Source organism: Onychomys torridus, unplaced genomic scaffold (genome assembly GCF_903995425.1).
Source record: "Onychomys torridus unplaced genomic scaffold, mOncTor1.1, whole genome shotgun sequence".
NCBI lineage: Eukaryota > Metazoa > Chordata > Mammalia > Rodentia > Cricetidae > Onychomys > Onychomys torridus.
The window spans coordinates 396-14,163 of NW_023413684.1; the positions used below are offsets into that span (position 1 = coordinate 396).

At 47.7% G+C, this 13,768-nt stretch overlaps 1 pseudogene; it reads right to left on the bottom strand.

Annotated features, from left to right (window-relative positions):
- Positions 1–3,632: 3,632 nt before the first annotated feature.
- Positions 3,633–8,086, bottom strand: LOC118576414 (annotated as a pseudogene).
- Between the last annotated feature and the right edge of the window lie 5,682 nt (positions 8,087–13,768).

The following is a 13,768-nucleotide window of genomic DNA, read 5'->3' on the forward strand; positions in this document are numbered from 1 at the left end:
CTGTTCTCTCCAGCTGACCTGCTGCCATCCAGGTCCAGGGTTTCTCACCTGGGCAGTGATTTTGGTCAAAGACGGTATTAGTGACCACAATCCTGTTCCGTTTCCTGTCTCCTTCCTGGTTCAGCTGTGCAGTGAAACCACCCCTATCCTCAAAGGATATAAAAAGAACCCTTTTCCACTTTGGAGCCCCTGCTATGTGGGTGGAGCCTGAAATCTCCTTAGAGCACCCTGTCATGCTGATATCTACCTTTCTGTCTGTCCATGGCGTCGATAACTCTTAGTAATCTCTCTCAGTGACACTCTTGAATCCCCATCTGAGACCTTTCACACACACTGATGTCACCATAGCAGGGCGCAGAGGTGGCCACTCCATTTGTCCTCTGGTATCAGAGGTTTGGGGACCCGATTTACCAGGTTCTCTCTGATCATCTCCTGCCTCCTCCACGAGCACCACACTGCTCAAGAGTTCCTGAGATGGTTTCCCTCTTCTGGAAGGCCACAGAGAGTCCTCTACACCACTCCCAGCACTCTCCTTGCTATTAGGTGGAAGACAGCGATTGAGATAAATTCTCATATAATCCAAGCTAGTCTTGAACTGAAGATCCTCCTGCCTTCACCTCCTGGGTGTACGTACTGAGGTGTGATTCACTGTTGACTATCAGTGTTTTCATTTTTTAATAGATTTATTTATTCACTGTGTATGTGAGTATGCACATACCATGGTGTGGGTGTGTTGGAGGACAACATCCAGGACACAAGCACTTTCCTGACTCAGCCATCCCTGAGCCCTGGCATCTGCCCTGTCATCAATCCCCTTCCAGGTATCTGATGTAGACTGTTTTGTAGAAATACTCAGTGTTGGTTAAATTGGCAGTGCTCGTGGCTGGCTGCCACCCACGGTGGCCATGGTGGCGGAGGAGCTGCTGGAGGTAAGTCACGAGCCATAGTTACCTTTTTAGAGCTTTATTGGGAAAGAGGGAGAGAGAGCGAGAGAGAAAAAGAGAGAGAGAGATACAGATAGGAAGGACCAGAGAAAGAGAGACAGCATGGAGGGAAGAGAGCAGAAAGAGAAAAGGAAAACACAGAGGGTCTGCCCGCTTTTTAGGGTGGGACACCATCACAGGCTGATGACGTAATTAAGGACATAGTCCTTACATCCCAGACTTTCACTTATTATAAAAAAAAGCAGGTAGAATGGAATAGGGGCATCGTTCCTCTCAAAACTGCTTCCAGCTGACTTTTGGACGTTGGTTGGCCTTGGGGAAAGGGAGAAGGGGAGTCTTCCAAGGTAGACAGGCGTTGTGGGATGCTGTCTGCTGTCCACTTGTTCTGGAGACATGTATCCCTCTTGGCTGTGGCTGGGAACCTTCTGTCTGACAAGATGCTGTGACATAGAAAAAGCTTAGAGAGAAAACAATCATTATTATTTTATGTTGGTAGATCCTGGCCTGTCCAGATGGATTTTGAAACATGTTAAGCTTTATCAGAGACAGATTGTTTTAAAGCATCTCATAGTAATAGATGTTTACATTAAAGTCTTTTGTAGTGCCTAGACACTTTTGGGTCTCGGGTGTAAATACCTTTTAGCTGTTACAGTTCCTTACTTGATGATCTTTGGACTCCGCTCTGTGGTGGTCCTATACCATTGCTGAACAGTGATTTAGAACAGGGAACTGGGAAGAGAAAACTTGTGGTACATGAGAATTTTTTTTTTTTTTTTTTTTGGAATTAGGGACAAGGCAAAGATCATAGCCTTGTCTGTATGCACATGAGAAACACAGGCAGTAACTTTGAAGTGAGACAATGAGCTCTTATCTTAGTTGGAAATCTTTTTTCATTAAGTAACTCTGAAAGTGCAATTAAATCTGGTGAGGTAGGTAAGGCTGTCCTCTGTACCCTACAACAGAAAGGAGAAATGACATCCTAAAACTCCAGGACTGAGACAGTGGCTCTGGTGTCCAGAAGGAAAGAAACGGATTACTTCCCTGCTGCGTTCTGGGTTCCCTGCCATGTCTGTAGCCAAGCCTAGGTCTGCTGGAGGTCTTAGCTTGGTGTGCCCATGGGTCTTGGTGCCTGGTGGCAGTCAACTGACTGGTTGTCTTTCTAGGTGGCACTTTTAACAAGGCTGTTGATGGCCTGGCAGGGCATTCGCTAGCCTGTGGCCATTTTCTCACTTAAAACAGGGACTGAACAGCTTTTGGGAGTCAGCGAGTGCCAGCACTTGGCAATTTTGTTTTCGGACTTTTATCTCTTTCCTAGCACACCTTAAATGCCACAGCTGACTCTTTTGCCCATGGGGTCAGGACCTTTGCTCTCCAGATGCTTAAGTTTTAGTCAGGGAAGTCTGGGGAACAAGAGATGGATTTTACTTCGTGTCCTGGATTTCCCCCCCTGATGATTGGTGGCTTAAGGACAGCTTTTGGAAGATCTGCCAGTAGGCAGACTATAAACTCATCCTTTTGGAAGACTTGTCTGAGGCTATAGGCTGATTTTTTCCCCTTAGGAGCCATCCTGACTACTGTAAACTTAATTGTATGGATCTTAACTGCTTTCAGACCCGTCTGTGTTTCTTAAGGCAGAAAAATGAGTGGGTAGAGTTAAGGTGAGTTAAGGCGAGAGACTTAGAAGCCACCAAGCCCGCATTTGAGCCGCCTACTGCCAGCAGAACAGACAGAAAAGGTTACACGTGGCAGATGCAGAAATGGGGAAGGAGAAGGGTTTAGAGCTTTAGCAGAAAGCTTGGAGATAAAGTAACTCTTATTTGCCCATTCACTGCAGAAGTTCCTATGATGCTGTTATGTGGCCAGGTTTGCGCTGTTATGTGGCCAGACTTTCCTGTGCTCTCCCCATCCTCCAATGTAGGTGGTAAATGTATCTGCCCCTTTGTCCCATGGCTGTAGCCAAGAGAAAAATAAAAAAATAAAATAAACCAGGATCAGACTTCAATCTTAGGCATCCCCAAGAGTGGAGAGAGATCTAAGAATCTGCTCAAGTTTGCCATCGTCTTCGTCAAGGGATGGGAAGGGCTGCGAATGCGCTGCAGTTGGTCTACCTGGTAGACCCAAGATGACACATCGCAAAGAATATAACTGAGACTACAGCAGTGACAATGGCGGACTCACTGTGAAGAATCATGGTGGTATCAGTAGTGGTAGCTGTATAGGGGTCCAAAGGAGGCAAGGGTGTGTTCTTGCTTGACGGGGGAGGAGGTGGCAAGCAGCAGCAGTCAGCAGGTCCTCCACTGGTGTATCTGAGTCAGAATGGCACCAAATGTTGGTTAAATCGGCGCTGCTCATGGCTGGCTGCCACCCGTGGCAGCCATGCAGGCAGAGGAGCTGCTGGAGGAAAGTCACAAACCATAGTTACCTTTTTAGAGCTTTATTGGGAAAGAGGGAGAGAGACACGAGAGAGAGAGAGAGAGAGAGAGAGAGAGAGAGAGAGAGAGAGAGAAAGGACCAGAGAAACAGAGAGACAGCGAGGAGGGAAGAGAGCAGAAAGAGAAAAGGAACACACAGAGGGTCCGCCCGCCTTTTTGGGTGGGACACCATTGCAGGCTGATGATGTAATTAAGGACATAGTCCTTATACTCAGGAAGTGTGATGGGGTGCAGTGGTGCAGTGTGGATCACTTACCTCTCCTTCTCCTCCACCTGAGTCATACCATCAATCCCCAAACCCCAGCCAGGAGTACAGCAGCAGCCACTGCCAACACAACTGTGGTTCCTGGTCCCAGGCTCTCTTTCTGTCCACTCTTCTTCCCTTCTGTGGCTGTGAGGGCAGTTCTGGTGAGTGCAGAAGTTGCAGTGGTGGGGCTTGCAGAGGTGGTCTTGGGCTGGGAGGAGATGAAGGCAGTCAGCCTTGAAAGTGATTGGGAAGTGGAAGCCAAATGAACCTTTCCTCCCTAAGTTCTGTGGTCATGGAGTTTTTCACAGCAATAAAAACTTGAACTAGGACACCTGCTGCCCTGAATCCCAAGTCATGGGCTCTGCTCTAGTTTCAAGTCCTCTGTTGAACCCCCATAGGGACCTGCTGTGGGATGATTTCTGTCAAGGATGCTGCAATCCGTCTCCTCCAAAGAAACTTCATTTCCCCAATAGCAGTGACTGTACCCTGAAGCCATGATGCCATCACAGGGGTGGGGCACTTTCTGTGGAAGAGCAGCCTGGGGCTTTGGTGTAAGTGGAAGTTTCTGTCCCTTCAGCAACTCCCAAATTCCTAGCAGCTGCTTCCCAAATTACCACCCAGAGACTATATAAATGCTCTGCTGGTAGCTCAGGCTTATTACTAACTGGCTCTTACACTTAAATTAACCCATAATTCTTATCCATGTTTAACTTGGTTCCTTTTCTCAGTAGGGAAGTCTCATCTTGCTTCCTCTGCATCTGCCTGAGGACTCCTGACTCAACCCTTCCTCTTCCCAGCATCCCCAGGGACCTGTGTGTGTTGCCATGCACTTGTACTCCCAGTACTTCAAGGGGAAAATAGGCAGATCCCTGGGGATCACTGCCAGCTGTCCTATCCCAGTTTGTGAGTTCAGCCCCGAGAAAGACCCAAAGACCCGTCAAAGGAAACATAGGAAGAGAGACAGAGAGAGAGAGAGAGAGAGAGAGAGAGAGAGAGAGAGAGAGAGAGAGAGACAGAGAGAGAGAGACAGAGACAGAGACAGGGAAAGAGACACAGAGAGAAATCTATAACTAGGGTCTTTTTGCTTAGACATGAAAGAGAAAACGGGCAAAGGAGAGTACTATTGAATTGCCTACAAATATGAAATTACAGAAAGAGAATTAATAAGTCAATCCCAGGGTTCTTTTCAATACTTGTTGCAAATATTTCTCCGGATGATATCTTTGCCCTAAATGAGGATATTTTGCCCGGATAAAACATTTCTTCTGAGTCTGTGGCTGCAGCTCAGTGGTGGAGTGCTTGCCTAGCATGCCTGAGGCCCGGAGTCCATCTCAAGCACTGGACACAGGAGTGGTGAGATGCCATTTTGGTCCCAGCTCTTGGGAAAGAGTTCAAGGCCATCTTAGGTTATATAGCAATTTGAGACCAGCATGGACACGTGAGACTCTGTCTTAAAGAAATGGAAAAAAGAAAAATGTCTTTTTATCATTAATTTTCATATTTTAAAAACAATGGGCAGGAATATTTGATTAATGTATTAATTTGTAAAAATACTGATGGGAAAATTACTGGTGAAGAACTCATAGTGGAGTGAGTTGTATGTCAATGACAGAGCCCTTGTCTAGTGTGCACGTGTCCCTGGAGACAAGAAAAAAACATGGTGTGTGTGCCTGAAGAGAGAAAGGCATGTCTGTCTTACATTCATCGTTCTACATGCACCTAATAGATTATTGCCAAGGCTGGAGACATTAGGAAAGGAGGAAGTGGGAGGAGGCTGGAAGAACACAGCCATTTAGGAAAACATGAAGGAGACACAGGAAATGCAGAGGTAAGGTGCCTGGTCAGTTCAGGCTGTGGAGTTTATCCTGAACCAGCACAGGGTTAAGATGAGGACTGGTTTGCCAGGGGGAGGCGGGTGGGTCTAACCTGGAAGGGACAAGCCACTTATCACTGGAACTGCTGAGAATTGGTGATGTAACTAATGACAATTGATTATTATTTGACTATTAATTTCATAATTTATTTTCTAAAACTGTATTTTTATTAAATTTTTGCACACTCAGAATGGTGCATGAATGTGTGTGTATTTGTGTGTCTGTGTCTGTTGTGTGTGTGTTTCAGATGTTAACCTTAGGTGTTCCTGCCTCAGATATCATACACCATATTTGTAAGACAGACCAGACCATGTGATCACCTGAAACCACAACACTGTGGGAGATGGAGACAAGGGGATTAATGGGGCTTCACACCCCATCAGCCTAGTCCAAAACAGTGAGCTCCAGGTTCAATGAGAGACCCTGCCTCAAGGAAATAAGGTGGGTCTTATTATATGAGGAACCCCAACGAACATCCACCTGTGGCCTTCCCAAGCACAAAAATGAAATATACCCCCTGACACTTAAACCCATACAAACACACATGCACATACATGCATGCTCACACCACATATACATGCTCCACAAAATCAAAATAGAAGAGAGGCAAGCAATAGAGCGAATTTGAGAAGAGGTCATGTGTCTACTTGTTGAGAGATGTTGGGAGGTAAGGGTCCCTTTCAGCCGGTTCCTCTCCAGAATGACATTGGGCAGGGGTGGAACTCTGCTGGTCTCCGTGTCTCTCTGTATAATGACCACAGAGTGCCCAGCTGTGGTGACAGGTGGCCGGGGTAATGTCCACACAGAGACTAGGCTGGGCCTGTGTGCACTCTGGGGAAGCTGCAGTTCCAGCTGCCATGGAGGAGAAGAAGTGACCAGAGAACCTGATCATGGTGAGAATATGAGGGTCTGTGTGGGGAAGATGGGGATGGGGGAAGGGGGGAAAGAGGGAAATGAGGAAGAGGAAAAGAAACTGGGGCAGGGAGAGGTGAGGGATGTGTCTAGAGACTGGTGAAGTGGGGGACCCAGAGGAGGAGGGGTACACGGGACCTGAAGGCAGCTACTTTGGAAGGCACGAGATATGGTATAAAGTCCAGATCTAATGGAGACCCTGACACAGGACCAGGTGAAGGATGCTCCGTCCTGGAGAGGCCAGATCCACATGGATTTGTGTCAACGAGGGTGGGGTGGGCAGGGCGGTAGTGCAGTTTGGAGAAAGGAGCAGGAGACTGGGCCATCTGGGAAGAGCTGAGACTGGGGGTGGGGTGGATCTGAAGGCACATGAGGGCAGCTCAGAGAGAGCAGCTAAGGCTTGTGGATGATTGTGGGGAAGAGGAAAGGTGGAGTTGTCAGAGCTCTGGGGAGGGGACAGAACACATGAAAGAAATCTGTGGGAAGGGTCAGAAGTGTAAGATCCCTAATGACATGTCGCCCGCCTCGACCAGCAAGGAAGACGCGATACCGGGATCCTTCTTATCACAGTTTATTCAGACCTTTGATTAATTGCATTGTGTCTCTCTCGCCTGGGGCAAGCCTCTCCCAGCACCTAAGTAGGGCTGGGCTGCCAACCCCAAGCAGCCACGTGGGCACTGTCCACAGGTTCACGCATATGCCAGCAGCACACGAATCCAGCCATAGCCAAATAAGGAGCTGTTTACCCTAAAGAGTGTTTGCCATCGGGAAGGCAGAGGGTAGAAGCCAGAGCCATCTTTAGGGTGCGGCTACACGCAGCTCTCTACAATGACATGCATAGTACAAGGAAGCCAGGGTCATGAGGGCCATCACCTGGGATGTGCTCACCATGGGTGATGGTGAGTTGGGTCCCATATACTGACTGCCACACATCTGTGTGGTTTCTTGTGCTCAGATGAACTCGGCAGAAGTACACTGTCTGGTCCTTCTTCTTCAAGTGCAGGATTCTGAGGACTCCGGATGTCTGAGGTTGTGTCCAGTTCAGATTGAGCCTGTCCTTGAAATGTTCATGTATGAAATCCAAGGAAGAGTCATAGATAAATATCCCATGATAGTTTTTCCATCTCCAGAGAATCCTCATCTGTGGATCCTCTTCCAACTCCCAGGGGAAGTAGAAGGAGAAGGGGATCTCGATGGAGCTGCCCTGGACACCAGAGAGGAGTGTTGGTTGGTTGACCCCAAAGGGTCTTTCTCTGTTGGATCCTGCGGAGTAACCTGGGAACAATGGGAAAATCTGAAGACACTGCAGGGGATGAAAGGACAACCCAGAGCTTCCTGAGCCATCATCCATAGGTAGCTGTGGGACACAAGGAAGGGCCATCCCTATGTCCCACTCTCCCATATTGGGCAGGACAGACAAGGAAAGGTTGGGCCTGGACCCAGTCGGAGGATGAGCTCTCACTTGGGACACAGAGCACTGGTGGCTCATTAAGCAGACACCTGTCCACAGGACAGTTCACTCTTCCCAGTCCCACTAGCTTCCTCTGTGGTTAGGGCAGAGTCCCTGCTAACAAGGTCCCCAAACTCACCAGCTTGCAGACATGCAGCTGACAGCAGCAGAAGCAGGATCCATGCCATGGCCTGATTCCCTCAAGGAAGTGAGACCAGCGGAGCCATCTGGCAGGAGAGGAGGACCTGTGTGGGATGTTGGGGTGCTCAGGAGTCAGAAAGAATTGGTGTAAAGAGGCACACAATCCCGGAGTCTTCTCATGTGAGGACAGATTAGGGGCAGGTCCTCCCCATCTCCACCTCCTTGTGACCAGCAACGTCCTTCATCATTCTGGGTTCTTCTTTCCCATGCTGCAGATGATCTGCCCTGTGTCACTGACAGGATGTCTGTAACATTGAGCCTCAGCCCATATTTTTAGCTGGAAGATGTGAAAATGACCTCTGTATGCCAGGCTCTCCTCTCTTACTTCTTGACCTTCTGTCTTATCCAGTCTTGTCCATTTCCTATCTGGCCTGTAATTATGGTTTTTTCACACCTCCAGACAACTTCCTCTCCTGCCATTTTTCCTCCTCAATATATTTTTCATTGTGTCTCCCACCATGCTGTCTGTCTATCTGTCTGTCTGACTGTCTGTCTAATAACCTCAGGCACAGAAGCAGTCAGTTTCTGCTCACTTCAGACACAGCGAGGATGGAGGTGATGAGGAAACACATTCCGTCCCCAGTTCCTAGCTCATGTCCCCACCACCATCTGCTCTTTGTCCTCTTCTTGTCCTTCAGGGACTCTTCACAGCACCCAGCAGAGCCAAGGCCCAGTGGACACTCTCGCCCTGACCTGCCCGCTGCTGCAGAGTCTATAACTACCCTGGGCTTTCTGGGTGATCTTCTCTCTTCTCTAGACAGTGACACCAAAGCTACACTAGCTCCTGAAGGTAGATTTCTACCTCCCACCAACCTTCACACATCTCAGAAGAGGATGCCAAGGATCAGAGAAGCCCTGGCACATGTCACATGGCAGGTTGACTGGATTCCACACAGAGACTTCAGTAGGGCCTGCTCCATCCAGGCTCTGAACTCCTCTCAAAGGTCAGAGATCTGCTGCTGGGTTCCCAGAAGGCTGTTCCCACAGAGCACTTGAATGACACCCTCTAGCTGTGGCCGTCTAGAACCTTTTTTAGATGAATTGGGCAAATGCTCAGAGCAGCAACATTCACTTATGATCCCAGCTGCCTCCTGTGCTCAGCCTCACTGCTGCCCCCTGCTGGACCCTGAATCCCAAGACATGGGCTCATTCTAGTTTTCAAGTCCTGGACTCAGCTGAATCTCTGTAAGGACCCTCCTGTGGGATGATTTCTGTCCAGGGAGCTGTACTCAGTCTTCCGCAGTACCAACCCTGCTTCCCCCCAAAGCAGTGACTGAGCCCTGAAGCCATGATGCTTTCACAAGGGAGGAGCACTTTGTGTGGAAAAGCAGCCTGAGGCTTTGGTGTGCACACATGGGGCTTTTACATACATGTGACCATGGGGAGTGTCAGACTGCAGTGTGAGGACCTGGCTGCTGCCCAGGCTGTAGCATGAGTGTGCCCTGCCCCCACAGAATAAGTGTAATTTTAAAGATTAAGAAATAAGTGTAATTTTAAAATTTAAAACCCAATGTGGCCTAGGCATGGTGTTGTATGCCCTTAATTCTAGCTTTGGGAGGCAGAGTCAGAGGCAAGTGGATCATTGTGAGTTCAAGGCTAGCCTGGTCTGTATCTCCTGTTCCAGTCCAGTGATGGATAAATAGACCTTGTCTCAAAAAACAAACAAAAGAAAAAACAAAACAAATAAACAAACAAAACCCCCCAAACCTCCAAATAAAACAAAGAAGAAAAATCAAATTAAACAACAAAAACAAAGAAACAAAAAATCCCAAGGTAGTTTGTGTCCAGAGTAGGCAATCCCTGGGGTTGTCCTCTGGTCTCCACTTATATGAGCACACATTCACTTGCACACACTCACTTGCACACACATTCACTTGCACACAGACACATACAAATCACTAAAGGCACTTTTCACAGCAGATCTGCCACCACGTGTATACCCAGTATTCATCCTGAGTAAACACAACCTCCCCAGGACACGCTCTGTGATTCTTCAGACTCTAGTTCCTGACAGTGTCCCCAGCACTCAGACTCTGATTTCATACCCAGCTGTGTTTTCCCATGACAGTGGTGGCAGAGAACAGGATCAACCCTCCCTATTTCATTCTGAACCATTCAATTCCAGAAACTTCCCTCAAACAACACACAGTGCAAGCTCTGTGGGTCCTGACCCAGTAGATAACGTCATTGATGAAAACTGTCCATCTGTCTGCCCTTCCTGTCACATCACCTACCCTCCCACTCCTTGATTTCTTTCCCCCATTGACAACATGGAGACCCTAGATGTAAAAACCAGAGACTAGCCCACCCTTTCATGGTCCTGAGGAGAGTGGAGGAGATGCTAGAGAGGGTAGAAGGACGGAGGCTGGTGGTGTAGACAGGACACTCAGTCTGCACCTGTGACTACTTTAGGACAGTTGCCCCCCATCTGACCTCTTCTTTTCTCCCTAGGATGACATCATCATCTTCATCTCCCTCTAGTGCTGTCTAACCTCAGCAAGAGCACCTTCCTGAACCCCTGCCCAGGGGAACCCGAAGAAGAGACTCTATACTGTCTAAAGGCCCAGTGAGTGGAGCTCAGTCTCCTGCTCCTCGGGATGAGGTCACCCAACGTGAAACTATTAATATTTACAAAATTTGTCTAGGTGACTCTAGAGAGAAAACTGGTGACATCATCAAGTGAAGTAATAGATGACCAGCCTCCATGACCTCATCATATAGTCTTTGGAGTTTTGGTTAGCTTTCTTGTTTGTTTGGTTTTGAGAAAGTGTCTCATGTAGCCTAGGCTACCTCAAACTCAATAGGAACTAATGACAGCCTCCAGTTCATGATCTTGCTATCTCTACTGTCAATCATTCAATTACACACATTTGCCACTAGTCAGGCTTCCTCTAGTCCTTCTTTTAACTGACTGCTCAGGCCAGGGAACACAAACCCCAAACACTGGTAGCCATGATAGAACCCATATCTGTTCCCCATTCCAACAGTAATATCCCTTCACCCTGAGGGAATTTGACCCAAAAGTTGTTGAGAAAGTTGGTTCTGGGAAGTCTTGGCTGTGGGGTCCTTTGCTGTTTCTCCTTTCAAACAATGGAAACTGGCATGGCAAGTCACATGCCCACTGGAATAACAGCTTTGAGACTCCTTCCCTGTGCTCAGCTCACTGCAGGGAGGAGATGATGAACGGGCACTCCCATAGATGACAGGCCAGACCATCATCCTGGCAGCCTACTGGTGTGAACATCCCAGGCATACTCAGAGGAGACACCACTCCAGATGACAAGATCACTGTGACCATGGCTGCTGCTGAGTTCAGCCTCAGAAGGCTTGGATCCAGTTACACCACTGCAGACATCTCACAGCTGCCCCAGGAGACTTCATGTTAGCCGTGGTGACTTCTCCATGACCCCTCCTATCCTCAGCTAGCCTCATGAGGATGAGACAGTTTCTTCACAGACTCAGCAAAGGCCCACGTTGATATGCCATAGATAATTTATTAAAAAGTGTTATTAACTCCATGGTTGATAGAATAGTACTGTTGTGCTTTCAGGATCAGAGAGAGACAAGATGATTTGAGTCTGAGGAGGGCATATCAGAGCCCACATGGTAGAAGTGGCTGTCCAAGGACAGGATGTAAGGATTATGTCCTTAATTACGTCACTAGCATGTGATGGCGTCCCAGCCTAAAAAGCAGGCATGCCCTCTGTGCCCTCATTTTCTGTATAGCCTTTCCTTCCATATTCTCTTTCCTCCACAAGCTCCTCTCTCTCTCTCTCTCTCTCTCTCTCTCTCTCTCTCTCTCTCTTCCCTCTCCCCCTCTCCCTCTCCCTCTCCCTCCTCCCTCCCTCTCCCCCCTCCTCTCTCTGTCCCAATAAAGCTCTAGAAAGGTAACCATGACTCATAATTCTGCCACCACAGCATCCAGTAGTTGGCATGGCTGTGTGTGCGGCGGCCAGCCACGAGCCACCACATAATCAACACAGGATGTTTCACAGCACAAGACTGCAGCCATACTCCCTGATTCCCAGGCAGGAGACAGGAAAGTGGGTGAGATACACAGATGTGTGTGGTCATCAGTCCCTACTCTGATGTAAACTGACCTCCCTGGTGAGAGATCCTGGCCCCTAGAGGTCTGTTTGCTGGGGACTGACAGACAATGTCTCTGAGAAGGAGAGGGCAAGTTTTCAAAGTCAGTTTTGTCCTAGCACCACATGGGCTCACAGAATCCAACACAGGTCATTTGGCTAGGCTACAAACACCTTTTCCCACAGAGCTATCAATTTGTTCCCCGCTTTTCTTTTGTCCATTAATATGTAATTTGGCATACTTCATTTAAAATAAATTTAGGAAAAGTTATGACCATGATTTATCCCCTTGAGGAAGCCACATTATTTTTATGACATGGTCTCTATTGTTCTGGAACTCAGCAATTAGCCTATACTACCTGGACAGATAGCTCCAAGTCTCTGGCTGCCTCTTGCTTGTCCAGGGCTTCAATTGCAAATTCCTGTTACCTCCCTGGCTGCTGCTGGCTCCTAAAATGATTTTCTTGTGTGCTTCAGGAACTCCTAACAGTGTATTTATCTAAAATACCTATAAGGCATCCAAGGCCAAACGATCTCCTGAACTAAGGCGACACCCCTGTAGAAATGATGCCTGTTCAGATAGCTTTATTTCTTCTGCAATCTGAGACCCTCCTTTTCTATTAGTAACATCATAGACTCCTAACTTCTTACCTAACTACTTATAGGAATGTAGACTGAACACATAGATCCCCTTCTTGAGATACTAACCAATCATTAGCTCTTAATTGACCTTCTCCTTAAACCACTCCTGACCCGTCCTGCATTCCAGGTTATTAGGTAGGACCTGAGGAGGCACCTCCTGAAAGACCAATGGGGGCAAGAGAGAAAGGAGACCAGGAGCATAAAGAAAGACAGAGTCAGTCTGAGTCGCATCAAGGTCTCATTTATTGCAAAGGGAAGCAAGCTTATATACTGGTGGATATGAGGGGAAGGGAGGGAGATGAAAAATTATTAGAAAAGGGTCAGGGTGAGGTCTCTTTGGTCCAATGCTTGAGCAACAGATCAATCAAACATATTCCAGGAAGTTAATCTAAAAGTACATTTTGTGGTTTTTCCGGGAACGGTTGTTTTGTAAGTCAAGGGAGTAGTTATGTCAGATCATCCAAGCAAGAAAGGTCAAGGCGCAGTCATCCAATTTTCGGTTCCCAACACACTCCATTTTCAAGTTGTAAAAGAAAGCCTGATGGTCACTGCTGAGGAAAATTCTCACCTGCCTTTATGACCTTGTAGGAATTCAAGCCTGGTGACCTGGATGGAGGGGAGGATTGCTATTGCTTGGGTTTATGACTGGATACCCTACAGAACTGAGAGAGATGGAGAACTCAGAGGGAGAAGGAGGATTTTAATAGAGAACTTGAGGACGAGATGGAGAAGAGAAAAGAGAATGGAAGAACTAGATGGGTAAGAACTGGAGAGGAAAAGACTAGATGGGAAGAACTAGATGGAAGGGCTAGAAGAGAGTACTAGCAGAATGAGATGGAAGATGGAAGAGCCAGATGGGAAGAACAAGATGAGGAAGAAGGAGATGGGAGAAGAGCTGATATGAGAAAGAACTAGATGGATGAGAACCTAGATAGGGCAGAACTAAGATGAAGGAATTAAGATAGAACCTAGAGGTGACAG